Raw genomic sequence first — 12983 nt, forward strand, 5'->3', positions numbered from 1 at the left:
ATTGCATGTCAAGTAGCTTCCAGATATATTTCTTATTAGATGCAGATTCATTTCAATCAAGTTATTGGTGGATAATGCCTGGATAAGATTCATTTCGATCAAGTTATTAATGGATAATGCCTGTGCGGATGTGGGAATCAAGTCTTTAAAAAGAGTTCCATGTATCTTAGGATTCCATAAACATTTCCTTTCTCTCATTTCTCTCTAAATCCAAATATACAAAATTCTTAAGGCTTAAGATTTGTATGATGGATTTCTCCTTTACTTTCTTCTACAATTACATCTATCTTAACAACTGATTTGCTACAAGCTCTCAATCTGATTTGGCCATCACCAATAGAGGATCATTTCCTATGTATTCTTGTGTGTGTGTTGGTTCATACATTGTATCTTTATGAATGGTTTTGAATCAAGCTTATTTGAATTACATGAAATACTATGGTGCTACAAGTCCTTAAGAAAAATTTGACAACACTAATTAGGATGTCCTAGGCGTCGGTCTCCTATCAACCCAGAGATTGTCTCTAGGAGTGACAATAGACTAGTTGTATATTCATAGGACTAAGGTGGATTGTTATGAAAAATCAATTGAGTTCTTGGATGACAATGGAGAATAGAGACTTTTATAGAGTAAGAATAAAGAAACATTAGTTCGAATGGTGATAACTATGCAGGCAAAGTGCAGTCACAGAAAATGATGTGTGCTATTTCAAGTGCATACTTCTGGCGATAAAGCTAAGGAGGATGAGGATGCAGAGATATTAAGTAGGTACCCGATTTTATAGTAGTTTTAGGATGGGTTTCCAATAGATATTTCAGAGTTTCCACCTTGCAGATAAGTGGACTTTTCTATTGAATTAGTACTAGGGGTAGCACCATCATCAAAGGAAGTGTACATGATGAGCACTCCAAAGTTGGTAAAGCTAAAGTTTCAGTTGAAGTAAATGCTTGACAAGGGATACATTAGGCCAAGTGTATCGCCATGGGGTGCATTAGTATTTTTTGTGAAGAAGAAGGATGGGACTCTAAGGTTGTGCATTGGTTACATGCATTGAAGAAGGTGACCATCAAGAACAAGAATCCATTGCCGAGGATTGATGATTTTTTCGTTTAGTTTAAGGGAGCAACAATGTTCTCAAAGATTGATTTGAGATCAAGATATCATTAGGTACACGTCAAGGAAGAGGAAATTTACAAGACAACTTTCTAGACTAGGTATGGGCATTCTGAGTTTGTTGTAGTTCCATTTGGTTTGATTAATTCTCCAACTACCTTTATGTCCTTGATGAATAATTTGTTGCATCCTTATCTGTACAAGTTTGTTATTGTGTTCATATATGACATCTTGATATATTATAATAATGAGGAAGAACATGTCAAGCATTTAGCAGCAGTGTTGAGATTGTTAAGTGAGCATCATTTGTATGCCAAGCTTAGAAAATGCAATTTCTTTGATACAGGGGTACATTACTTGGGACGTGTGGTCTCCAAGGAAGGTATAACAGTGGATCCAGAGAAGATAAGGGATATCATGGAGTGGGAAACTCCTATAAATGTTGATGATGTAATATCACTTATGGTGCTAGCAGGTTAATATAGGAGGTTCATCAAGAACTTCTCGCATATTTCATATCATATTATGTCACTACAGAGGAAAGGTAAGAAATTTGAATGGACAGAGGAATGTGTAGTGAGTTTTGAACAGTTGAAGCAGTTGTTGACAAATGCTCCATTGCTAAAGATTGTAGATCTAGACAAAGAGTTTGTGGTGTGTACAGATGCATCTATGAGAGGACTTGGCAGATTCCTTATGCAGGAAGGATAGGTAGTATGCTATGAGTCATAGGAAATGAATGAGCATGAGCAAACTTATATGACACATTATCTTGAGTTGGAAGCAATCATCCATGCATTGAAGATGTGGAGGAACTATCTTCTTGGCAGGAGGTTTGTACTGATGAGTGACCACAGTGGATTGAGGTATCTATTTGACCAGTTGAATTTGAATGCCAAACAGACTAGATGGTTGGCCATGACTAGTGAGTTTGACTTTGATAGCAAGTACATCAAAGGTAAAGAGAACATGGTTACATATTCTCTTAGCAGGAGGATATAGGTGAATCATATAGTAGCTATGAGTTCCTATGGGACAGGCTTACAGGATCAAATCTTACAGGTAGGACAATGCGATAGTAGGTATATGGAGGTTATGCATAGGTTGCAATAGGGTACAGGTGGTAAGGATGTGGATTATTGTCTTACAACAGATGGTTCGATCAGATTTAGGGAAAAAATATATGTACCAAACAATAGTGAGATCAAGAATACTATCTTGAGGTAATTTCATGCGAAATTGTATTCAAGTCACCCAGGATACCAAAAGACATTGACACTAGTGAAGAAGTTTTATCATTGGCTGAATCTAAAGAAGGACGTGGCAGATTTTGTGGCTAGATGTTTGGATTGTCAGTAGTGAAAGGTAGAGTTTAAATATCCAAGTGTATTGCTACAATTCATTCTGATTCCAGAGTTGAAATGGGAGGTCATTTCCGTTGATTTCATCACAGGCTTTCTCAAGACATCTAGATAGCATGATTCCATCATGGTTGTAGTAGACAGGTTGACAAAGGTAGTGCAATTCATTCCAATGAAGCCTACATATTAAGCTAATGATGTAGCACATGTATTCATCAGAGATGTAGTGAGGTTGCATGGTGTCCTAAGGAAGATTGTATCAGACAACGTTGCTAAGTTCACTTCCAAGTTTTAGAAGGAGATGTTTGCAGGTTTGGGGACAGAGTTGGCCTTCAGCGCAACATATCATCCATAGAAAGATGGACAAACATAGAGGGTCAATAGGATATTGGAGGACATGTTGAGGATTTATATGATGCATCAACAATATAGGTGGGAAGAGTATCTTCCACTGGTTGAGTTTGCTTACAACAATGGTTACTAGGAGTCACCAAGGATGAGTCCATTCAACGCATTGTATGGGAGGAGTTGTAATACTCCCATTAGTGGAGTGATCCAGTGAATATGGTGTTAATAGGACGAGATATGTTAGTAGAGGTGGAACAGGAAATGTAGGTAATCAAGAAGAATATAAAGGCAACACAGGATAGACAAAAAAGCTATGCAGATTAGAACAGGTTGTTTAAGGAGTTTAGGGTTGGAGGATAGGTGTACTTGTACATCAAGCCCAAGAAGAGATCCTTGAGGATTGGATCATGTGCCAAGATGGCACCTCATTTTTGTGGACCTTTCAAGATTCTTGAAAGGATTGGACCAGTAGTCTATCGACTTGCACTACCTCCAACAGTGAAATTCCATGATGTTTTCCATGTGTCATTGCTTAAGAAGTATGTTAAATATGTTGATCATGTGATTGATTGGTCTGTATTGCAAATGGAGCCCAAAAGAGAATTTAAGCTAGAACCACAATGTATATTGCAGAGAAATATTCTCATGCTCCGGAATCGAGCAAATGAGTAGGTTAAAGTGCAGTGGAAGCACTTTGGGCTTGATGAAGCTACATGGGATATGGTGGATCAAATGTGGGCTATGTATCCTTCTTTATTCGTTTGTTGAGTGAATGCCCTTGATATATGTTCTGTTATATGCTTTGGTATATGTAAAAATGCATATGGATGTAAATGCTACCACAAGTTGTATTATAAAGCATAAGCGGTATGGGTGTCATGTCATTATGGTTGTCATGTCAGTTTTCTTCTCAACTGGTTGATCATTGTAAATAATGCAACGAGCTAAGTTATAAAGCTCCATGGGCAGTGTGTTTTTATTTCAGCAGTCTTTTTGGTCGTAGGTGACATTAAACATTGAGGACGGTGTTCCCCCAAGGGGGAGTGTAAGGCCTCCGGGTGATGGTGCGACAGCGCTGGGTGAAGGCGTGCACGAGGGTGCGCGGGCGCACGATGGGCATGTGCTAAATGGGCATGCGATGATATGCGGTTAGCTTGCAACAAAAAAATGCGACGTTAAGGACTGCATGAAAATTGACTAAGTACCACTCCACGCTTGTACGCATATGTTATAAGAATGTACGAAGGTTTATATGCATTAAACGTGGAGCATAAAGCGTTAACCAAGCCGACACCATAAAAATATAACGTGGGGGCTTCATGGTATAATTTAAAATGTTGGCCCAAGATTATATGCCAAGGTGTGAAGCGTATAAATAAGAGGTGGCTGCACCTCATTTTATCCACCCAATTTCGCACTTCAAAAGCAGCGCAAGGGGTAAAACAGCTGTGCAGGGGTAAAAGGGAATACACATGATTTATGTGTAGTTCTTCCCTTGTGTGGAAATGGAGTTTTGACCCGGGTTGAGATGTGAAGGCTGGTTATGCAGATAATTGTGTGCAGGATTTGACAAGGTGAAATAGGTGGCTTGGGTGAGCGTTACACTTTGTGAAAAGGTGCACATAATTGTAAAAGGCTGTTCTATGCCTTGTTGTAAAATTATTCTAAGTATTGGCGTGGAGTTTGCCAAGCATTACTTGTGTTGTAATATTGAAGAAGCTATTATAATATATTGTTGGGCAGACTTTCTGGGAGTTGCCCCTCCCTTTGTACTTGCTTATTGTTGATGTTCTCGGTTTATTGTTCATGGTTAATAATTGAGAATGGTATTCACTAAAGTATAAAGGATAATGCTTTATTCAGTTGCAAAAACATAAGCTAAGTATGTTCACGTTGAAGTAGGCGTAGTCCACGGGAGTTAGTATTGTTAAAAAGAAAGTGCTTGGTGGTGCTGCACCTCGCTACAAGCGGTTAGAAGATCACTGCAGGTGTAGGGGCGTGACAGTTGGTATCAGAGCTCGGTTGGAGCTGGTAAGCAAAGGTTGCTCGTGGTAGTGATAAGGGTACTTGCAGGTGAAGGAAACCGTTTCACACGAAGTGGAACAAGGGTTGGTTCAGGTTGCAGGATACTCGGTGGAGTTGTTGAATGGTCGAGAGTCGAGACTAGATCACAAAGGAAGAAGAAGCTGGTCGAGATGGCAGCTGGGTCTCAAGCCGGGTCTAGTCATGATGACAAGGATACTACTATTGGGTTCATTGAAAAGTTGGTGGAAAAGATAGAGAGTATGGAGATTTCTTTCAAAGAAGAACTCGATGAACTCCGAACACAGAACGATGAGCTCAAGACACAATATGAGTACACTGATCTTAGGTGTGCACAACTTGAACAAAGAGTCAAAGAGGTCGAGGAATCAAGAAATCAAGGTCTTGCAGAGATCGTGAACTTGAAGAAGACTCTTGAAGATACAAAGAATGAGCTTACGATTGTGAAGAGGGCCATGGGGCATAATTCATTTGGAGGAATGCCTCATATGAAGCTCAAGGAACTAGAATCTTATGATGGAACAAGGAAGGCAACAATTCTTGGCAACTTCTTGTGGGACGTGGAGCAGTACTTGGAGCGGTTGAACCTGGTTGATGGTGAGACACAAGTCAAGGTAGCTACTCAGTTCTTGACAAAGGATGCTAAGATGTGGTGGTGAAGGAGAGTGGACCAGATTGCCAATGGCAGTGCTGATGACATCACTTCATGGAAAGACTTGAAGAAGGCTTTGCAGACCCACTTCAGTCCTCAGGATGACACATGGGAAGCAAGGACCAAACTCAAGTACATAAAGTAAACAGGAAGCCTACAAGCATACCAGCAAGAGTATTCAAGTGCAGCTTTGGAACTTCATGACATGGCAGAAAAAGACAAGGTGTTCAACTTCATTATGGGATTGAAACCTTGGGCACGCAACGAGGTGAGGAGACAGAAGATTAGAACACTTGAAGAAGCTTTTGCTGCAGTTGATAGGTTGGTGGATCACTTTGAGGAAACTTCTGATGACAAGAAGAAGAAGACCGAAAAGCCAAAAGAGAAGAAGGATGATGGTGCTTCAAAATCGGAGGATGGCCCGAAAATGAAGAACCCTTTGAAGTGTTGGTTATGTGCAGGACCACACACGGTGAAGAATTGTCCCTCTAAACTAAAGGTGGCTACGGTTGCACAATCTGATGATGAGGGTAATGATGCTTCTGTGGGGATGATGCAGATACTTGGTGCTTCTGCTACTACAGAAGTAGTCTCTAAGAGAGACCCGGAAAGAAACAAGTTAGAGTATGTTCGAATGAAGATTGGAGATACTAATGTACTCACTATGGTGGATAGTGGGGCTTCTCACAACTTCATGGGAGAAGATACTGCAAGAAGAATTGGGCTGAAGTTTGTACCGGCAAAGGCACAAATGAAGACAGTGAATTCTCCTCCTATGGACATTCTTGGTATAGCTGAGAAAGTGGACACTACACTTGGTGAATGGACCGGAAAGGTGGACTTCACTATAGTGCGGATTGATGACTACGAAGCTGTATTGGGGATGGAGTTTATGAAACAATTCGATGCTATGATTGTACCACATTTGAAGAAGCTCTACATTTATGATGGAAGGGAAGATGTGCCCATCGGTGTGCCTACCGTTGGTGCAACAAGACCTTATTGTAAAGTGGGAGCAATGCAAATGGAGGATAAGGAAAAAGTGAACAAGCAGTTGTCCACTGTTGAGGCAAAGCTTGTGGAGCAGTCAGTGGTCATCAAGACACTTTCAGATAGCATCTTGGACTTAACAAGAAGGCTAGAGCTGGTGGAAGATGATGATGATGATGATGAGGTATATGTGAGGCCGGATGTCCAGAAGGAAGACCGGGTTGCTTATCTACAAAGGATGGAGATTGAGGATCCTGATAGATGGATCGAGTTGATTAGTGAGGGAGAGCCTTCAGGCTCTACTCCCTCTACATCTTCTTAGATGAGTAAGAAGATGGGCTCATTGTTAGCTGCTCATGGCAGTGAGTCCTCAAGCATATGGAGCAGGTATGATTGATGATGGCATGTTGCAGATGAGATGGATGGAGTTTCCATGGACCTGGGCATGGATCGTGGAGATACATACTTTGGTATGGTGAGCTTGGTGGCAGTTGGTCACTAGGCCGAGACATGGTGGAGACAGTGGTTCTACATATGTTGCAGTGATGTTTGCCTTATGTGGAGGAGTCAACATCATGGATGATGGTATGTTGTCGAGGACGACAACGATTTCAGGTGGAGGAGAATGTAAGGCCTCCGGGTGATGGTGTGACGGCGTCGGGCGAAGGCGTGCATGAGGGCGCGCGGGCACACGACGGGCGCGTGCTGAACGGGCATGCGACGATATGCGGTCAGCTTGCGACAAAAAAATGTGACGTTAAGGACTTCATGAAAATTGACTAAGTACCACTCCACGCTTGTACGCATATGTTATAAGAATGTACGAAGGTTTATATGCATTAAACATGGAGCATAAAGCGTTAACCAAGCCGACACCATAAAAATATAACGTGGGGGCTTCATGGTATAATTTAAAATGTCGGCCCAAGATTATATGCCAAGGTGTGAAGCGTATAAATAAGAGGTGGCTGCACCTCATTTTATCCATCCAACTTCGCACTTCAAAAACAGCGCAAGGGGTAAAACAGCTGCGCAGGGGTAAAAGGGAATACACATGATTTATGTGTAGTTCTTCCCTTGTGTGGAAATGGAGTTTTGACCCGAGTTGAGATGTGAAGGCTGGTTATGCAGATAATTGTGTGCAGGATTTGACAAGGTGAAATAGGTGGCTCGGGTGAGCGTTACACTTTGTGCAAAGGTGCACATAATTGTAAAAGGCTGTTCTATGCCTTGTTGTAAAATTATTCTAAGTATTGGCTTGGAGTTTCCCAAGCATTACTTGTGTTGTAATATTGAAGAAGCTATTATAATATATTGTTGGGCAGACTTTCTAGGAGTTGCCCCTCCCTTTGTACTTGCTTATTGTTGATGTTCTCGGTTTATTGTTCATGGTTAATAATTGAGAATGGTCTTCACTAAAGTATAAAGGATAATGCTTTATTCAGTTGCAAAAACATAAGCTAAGTATGTTCACGTTGAAGTAGGCGTAGTCCACGGGAGTTAGTATTGTTAAAAAGAAAGCGCTCGGTGGTGCCGCACCTCGCTACAAGCGGTTGGAAGATCACCGCAGGTGTAGGGGCGTGACAGGGAGGGATTTGTAACAACCCTGGTGAAAATTCCATGTAATCATAAAGTTAATAAATGCAAAATAATAACCATAATTATGGGACACTTATTCCAAGCTTAATGTTGGGAAAAAAATCCTAGTGTGGGTGTTCATTTGGTTTATTATGGCTAAGGAAATTGGCAAAGGCAATGGAAAAGGCATTTGAAAAGGGAAAATGGAATTAATTGGAATTGTATTTATGAAAATAATGGAAATTAGAAGAAAAGGAAGGTGAAAGTTCACAGGTTGCATGTGAGGAGGAAAATGAAGGAAAATAATGGAAAATTGAAGAAACTAGAGGCCTCATTAATAAAAAGGCTTTTGAGGATTAGTTGGTGCATTTTGTTAGTTCAATTTTGGATTTCTCTCTCTATTCTCTCTCTCTCACACTCTTAGACACACAGAGTTTTCTTGTAGCACTTCAACATTGGATCAAGAAAATAAAAGAAGGAAAAGAGGAAGCAAAGATCAAGTAAGGAAGAGTAGGATCAAGAGACTACAACAGGATTATTTGTAGGTATCGAGTTGCATTTATGGTTTCCTTGCTAGTTTTGGCATGCATGGTTATACATGTGTGCTTCTGGTTCTCTTGTTGTCATTGGCATGGGCTTTTATAGGTGTGACAGTGTTTTTCAGCCTTTCCTTGCTATTCACGGATAGCCATGGTGTGGTGGGTTCTCTTATATTTGGTTGAGCTGGATTGTCAAATGGACTCAAAGCTGAGTGGGGTGGTCTCAAGATTATTCACAAGGACTACGTATCCCAGGATGGGATACATGGTAAATCCTGGATGTGAACACCTCGATTGAGCCTAAGAATCCCTTGACCGGTGAATAACGAGATACAAGGTAAAGCTCAATGATGGGTACCCTTGATTGGGCCTAGGAATCCCAGGATAGTATACAGGATAAAGTTCAGAGAGTGGATACCTTGTAGGCCTAGGAATCCCTTGACCGATAATGGTGGGATACACGATAAAGCCAAGAGGTTGATACAGAAAAATTCCTCATGATTTAGGTGGAGAGGTCCGGAGGCATCCATTCTTGTTTAGGGCCTAGTGATCTAATGTGGAGTGTGGAAAATGCCGATTCTATTGACGAGGGTGTGGTGGTGTATCCTCAGGAATCCCTGGTTGATTTTTGGTTATGAGTCCCACATTCATGATTGGAATATGGCACAAGAGTGATTCTCTGAAGAGATATTTGGTTCATCCAATCCTCGGTTGGTTGGAACATGGAAGTCTCGAACCTAGTTGTCCTAATCATTCATTAATAAGAGTTTCTTCTCCTTGGTATTTTATGTGCAAATGTATTGGTTCATATGTGGTATTTATGGTTGTCATATCCATGTTATTTTTGTTGTTTATATGCTGGTTGAGAGTATATTTTATGATAATGATGATGTGTGTCTCTCATCATGTTTTAATTCGTAAATGAATGGACAATGAATATATGACCTAATATATGATAATGTAGCTAATGTGATAATGCGTCAATGCTTCCTAGAAAATCTTAGATAAGTATGAGACCCCTATACTCAGATTTGTTGTCATAACCTATAGGATTCATATTTGTGATATGTTTAACGAAAAGTGTTTCATCGCTAGTAGCGGCCTAGTCAAGTCCTTGATAAAGTTTGTTATCAAAATCATTTTCTTCATTTCCTTTATGAATTATGGAAGTTTCATAAGTTTCTGGGCAATGAATAGGTCTTAGCCTTAGAAAATAGCCTTAATTCTCACAATCACTGGCATAACACTAGCAAAAAAAGGCTACAGTTGAACTTAGGCAAGCTCATGGGAGAAACTGGGGCTCTTAGTCACTTGGAGGGCTTGGCAAGGGAGCGATTGGGGCTCTAGGTCAGTGAATTTTTTGAGTTCCCTCAGGGGTTGGTCATCTGGAAGGGTGGGTTGGCTCCTAAAGGTTTTGTAGCATGTGAAGAAGTTCAGTTTGGTTCAGTTCGGTTGGTTCCACTTCCTTAACTGTACATGGGGAGTCAAATCAATTAATAGTAGCCTCTCTTCACATGTTTACCCTAGTGGATAGGGTAGCTTGGGTAAATTTGGGAGGAGGGTGTTACAACCACTTCTTTAATATAGCCACTTATTTAATGTGGAAGGATTACTACATTGAATTCTGGTTGTTTCTCCTATGATTGTATGATTATGTCATTATCTACTTTGCAACATCTTATTTCTACCTTCAAACTTCTCAATGTGTCTGCTAAGTAGGAATAATGGCCAACAATATGCTACTCATATGATCCATAAGGAAAATCACATGAACTTTAGTCTACCATCTTGAAAGCCGTCTTTGATCTTTTTCCCACAAGGATACCATACCAGCTAAAACAAAACAAAAACATAACCAACATACCTCAATATAGTTTAAGGGTGGATATCTCATTTGCAAGATCAACCATATTAGCACGATATATGTATAATCATAATCATAACAACATATAGATATCATCCTAACCATAGTCCACTCATCAATGCATGAACATACCAACCACACATCATGACCTCAAGCATGATGTTATGCTCTTGACCTACAAGAAATTCTAGAATAACAGAAATGTGAAGAAATATAGCCCAGAACACAGAATAAAATGAGAAAAACAACAAGTATTTTATTATTCAGAAATAGATTCAATGTTCACTTGCCTCTTCGAGGGGGCAACCTCTAGTAGAGCAGAGCTCGATTACAATAAGACTCGATGATCTTTCCTTTACTAACTAAGAATATTTATAGCTAAATGACATCCAAAACCCTAACTACTAGTGGTCCCTTGCATAACACGGGTTAACCACTTTATTTATTAACTATGGCCCGTTTACAACTAATTGTGGTCCCTTTTCTCTAATGCGGGTCAACCACTTACAATTATTAATGTGAGCTTTATTTACTCTCTAACTAACTATGACTATGACTCGGCCCATTGGGCTTATTACATAAATAAAGGGTTTAGGGTTGGACACTAACATGCCCTACCCCCTGAAAAGAAGCCTTGTCCTCAAGGCTGAAGCTGTGGAAATCATTGAAGAATAGTGGCTGGTTCCTGGGTCGCATCTTCTGGAGAGTTGTCTTTCCACTTGACAAGGAATTCATTGATCGTGTGGTCGTGAAGATGTCTTTCACGAGTATTGAGGGCCTGTTATGGTTGGAGCCAGAGTGAGCCTTCCTCATCCAATTCGGGTAGGCTGGTTTGAATTCTTGAATTGTTCCTCACCACTTTCTTGAGGCATGATACATGGAAGACCAGACGGATTTTTGAAGTTGGTGGCAAGGCCAGTTTATAGGCGATTGATCCAATGCGCTGAAGTATTTGATACGATCCATAGAATTTTGGTGCTAGTTTCTGGAAGCCCTTTTCTTTGAGATATGTTTTCTTATATGGTTGCAGTCACAAGAATACTTGATCCCCTTCTTGAAATGTGTGCTCAGAATGATGTTGGTCTGCCTATTGCTTCATTCGATTATGAGCTTGATGTAGATTATCTTTAAGATGAGCTATCATGGTGGCATGGTTCTATAGGAGTTGATCAACTGCCTACACCTTAGAACATCCAGGGATATAAGAAATAGGTGAAGGTGGGAGTTTTCCATACACTGCCTCGTATGGAGTCATCTTGGTGGCTTCATGATAGTTAGTATTATAACACCATTCAGCTAAAGGTAGCCACTGTACCCATTGACTAATTTTGTTTGATCATCAGTTTGGGGCTGATAGGCAGTACTTAGTTGGAGTTGTGTGCCTTGTAGCTTGAAAATTTCTTGCCAAAATTTGCTAGTGAAAGTGGGGTCGCAATCAGACACAATGGACGTCGACATGCCATGCAGTTTGAATATCTGGTCCATGAAAGCTTAAGCCACCAAAGTGGGGGTAAATGGGTGGGGTAGAGTGCAAAAATGAGAATATTTAGAAAGTCTATCCATAATCACCATGATGGCGGATTTGTTGCCTGAGTTTGGGAGACTAGTGATGAAATCCATGGAAACATCCATCTAGAGAGAGGCAGGGAGTGGAAATGGCTGTAAGGTTTCTGGTAACTTGATTTTTTCTCCTTTGTTGCATTGACACACATCACATTCAGCTACAAAAGTAAGAATGTCATTTTCCATGCCAGTCCAAAAGAAAGAACGACGAGCACAAGCATAAGTCTTCTGAAAGCCTGAATGCCCTGCAGTTGGAGATGAGTGCAAATCTTCCAAAATGTGGGTTTTGAGGGTGGATGTCGGTGATATAACTACTCGATCCTTGCAGCGAAGAATATCATCCTTCCAAAAGTAGTTAGCTAAGGAATTAGGATCTTCTCTCAAGTTATTAATAAGTTGGGAGAGAGAGGGGTGTGAGAGCCATTCCCTACGAGCCTCTTCAATCCAATCTGGTATGGGAAGAGAGATTGATAGTAGGGTTCTTTCATCCTCAAATTGGTGCGATAAAGCATCAATTACTACATTTTCATATCCTAGCATTTTGGCCAGCCATTTATTTTGCTGTGGCGAAGATAGACGTTGCTCCAAAAAATATTTTAGGCTTTGATGGTCTGCAGATTTGGAAACGTCGCCCCAACAAGTATGGTCACCAGGTGTCTACTGCATGTAAGATGGCCATCATTTATTTCTCATAGGTAGATTGACCCAGATGTTTTCCACTCAATTGTTGGCTGGTGAAAGTCAATATTGGTTGACCTTCATACATTAATACAACACCAATACCAATACCGGAAGCATCACATTCAATCACAAAAGATTTGGTGAAGTTTGGTAAGGCCAATACGAGAGTGGAGAACATGGCCTATTTGAGAGCCATGAATGCCTACTGAGTTGCATCAGTTTAGAGAAATGAATTTTTCTTGAGAAGATT

Source organism: Pinus tabuliformis, chromosome 6 (assembly GCF_031772625.1).
Source record: "Pinus tabuliformis cultivar Carrire ecotype Pingquan chromosome 6, CPIR1, whole genome shotgun sequence".
Taxonomy (NCBI): domain Eukaryota; kingdom Viridiplantae; phylum Streptophyta; class Pinopsida; order Pinales; family Pinaceae; genus Pinus; species Pinus tabuliformis.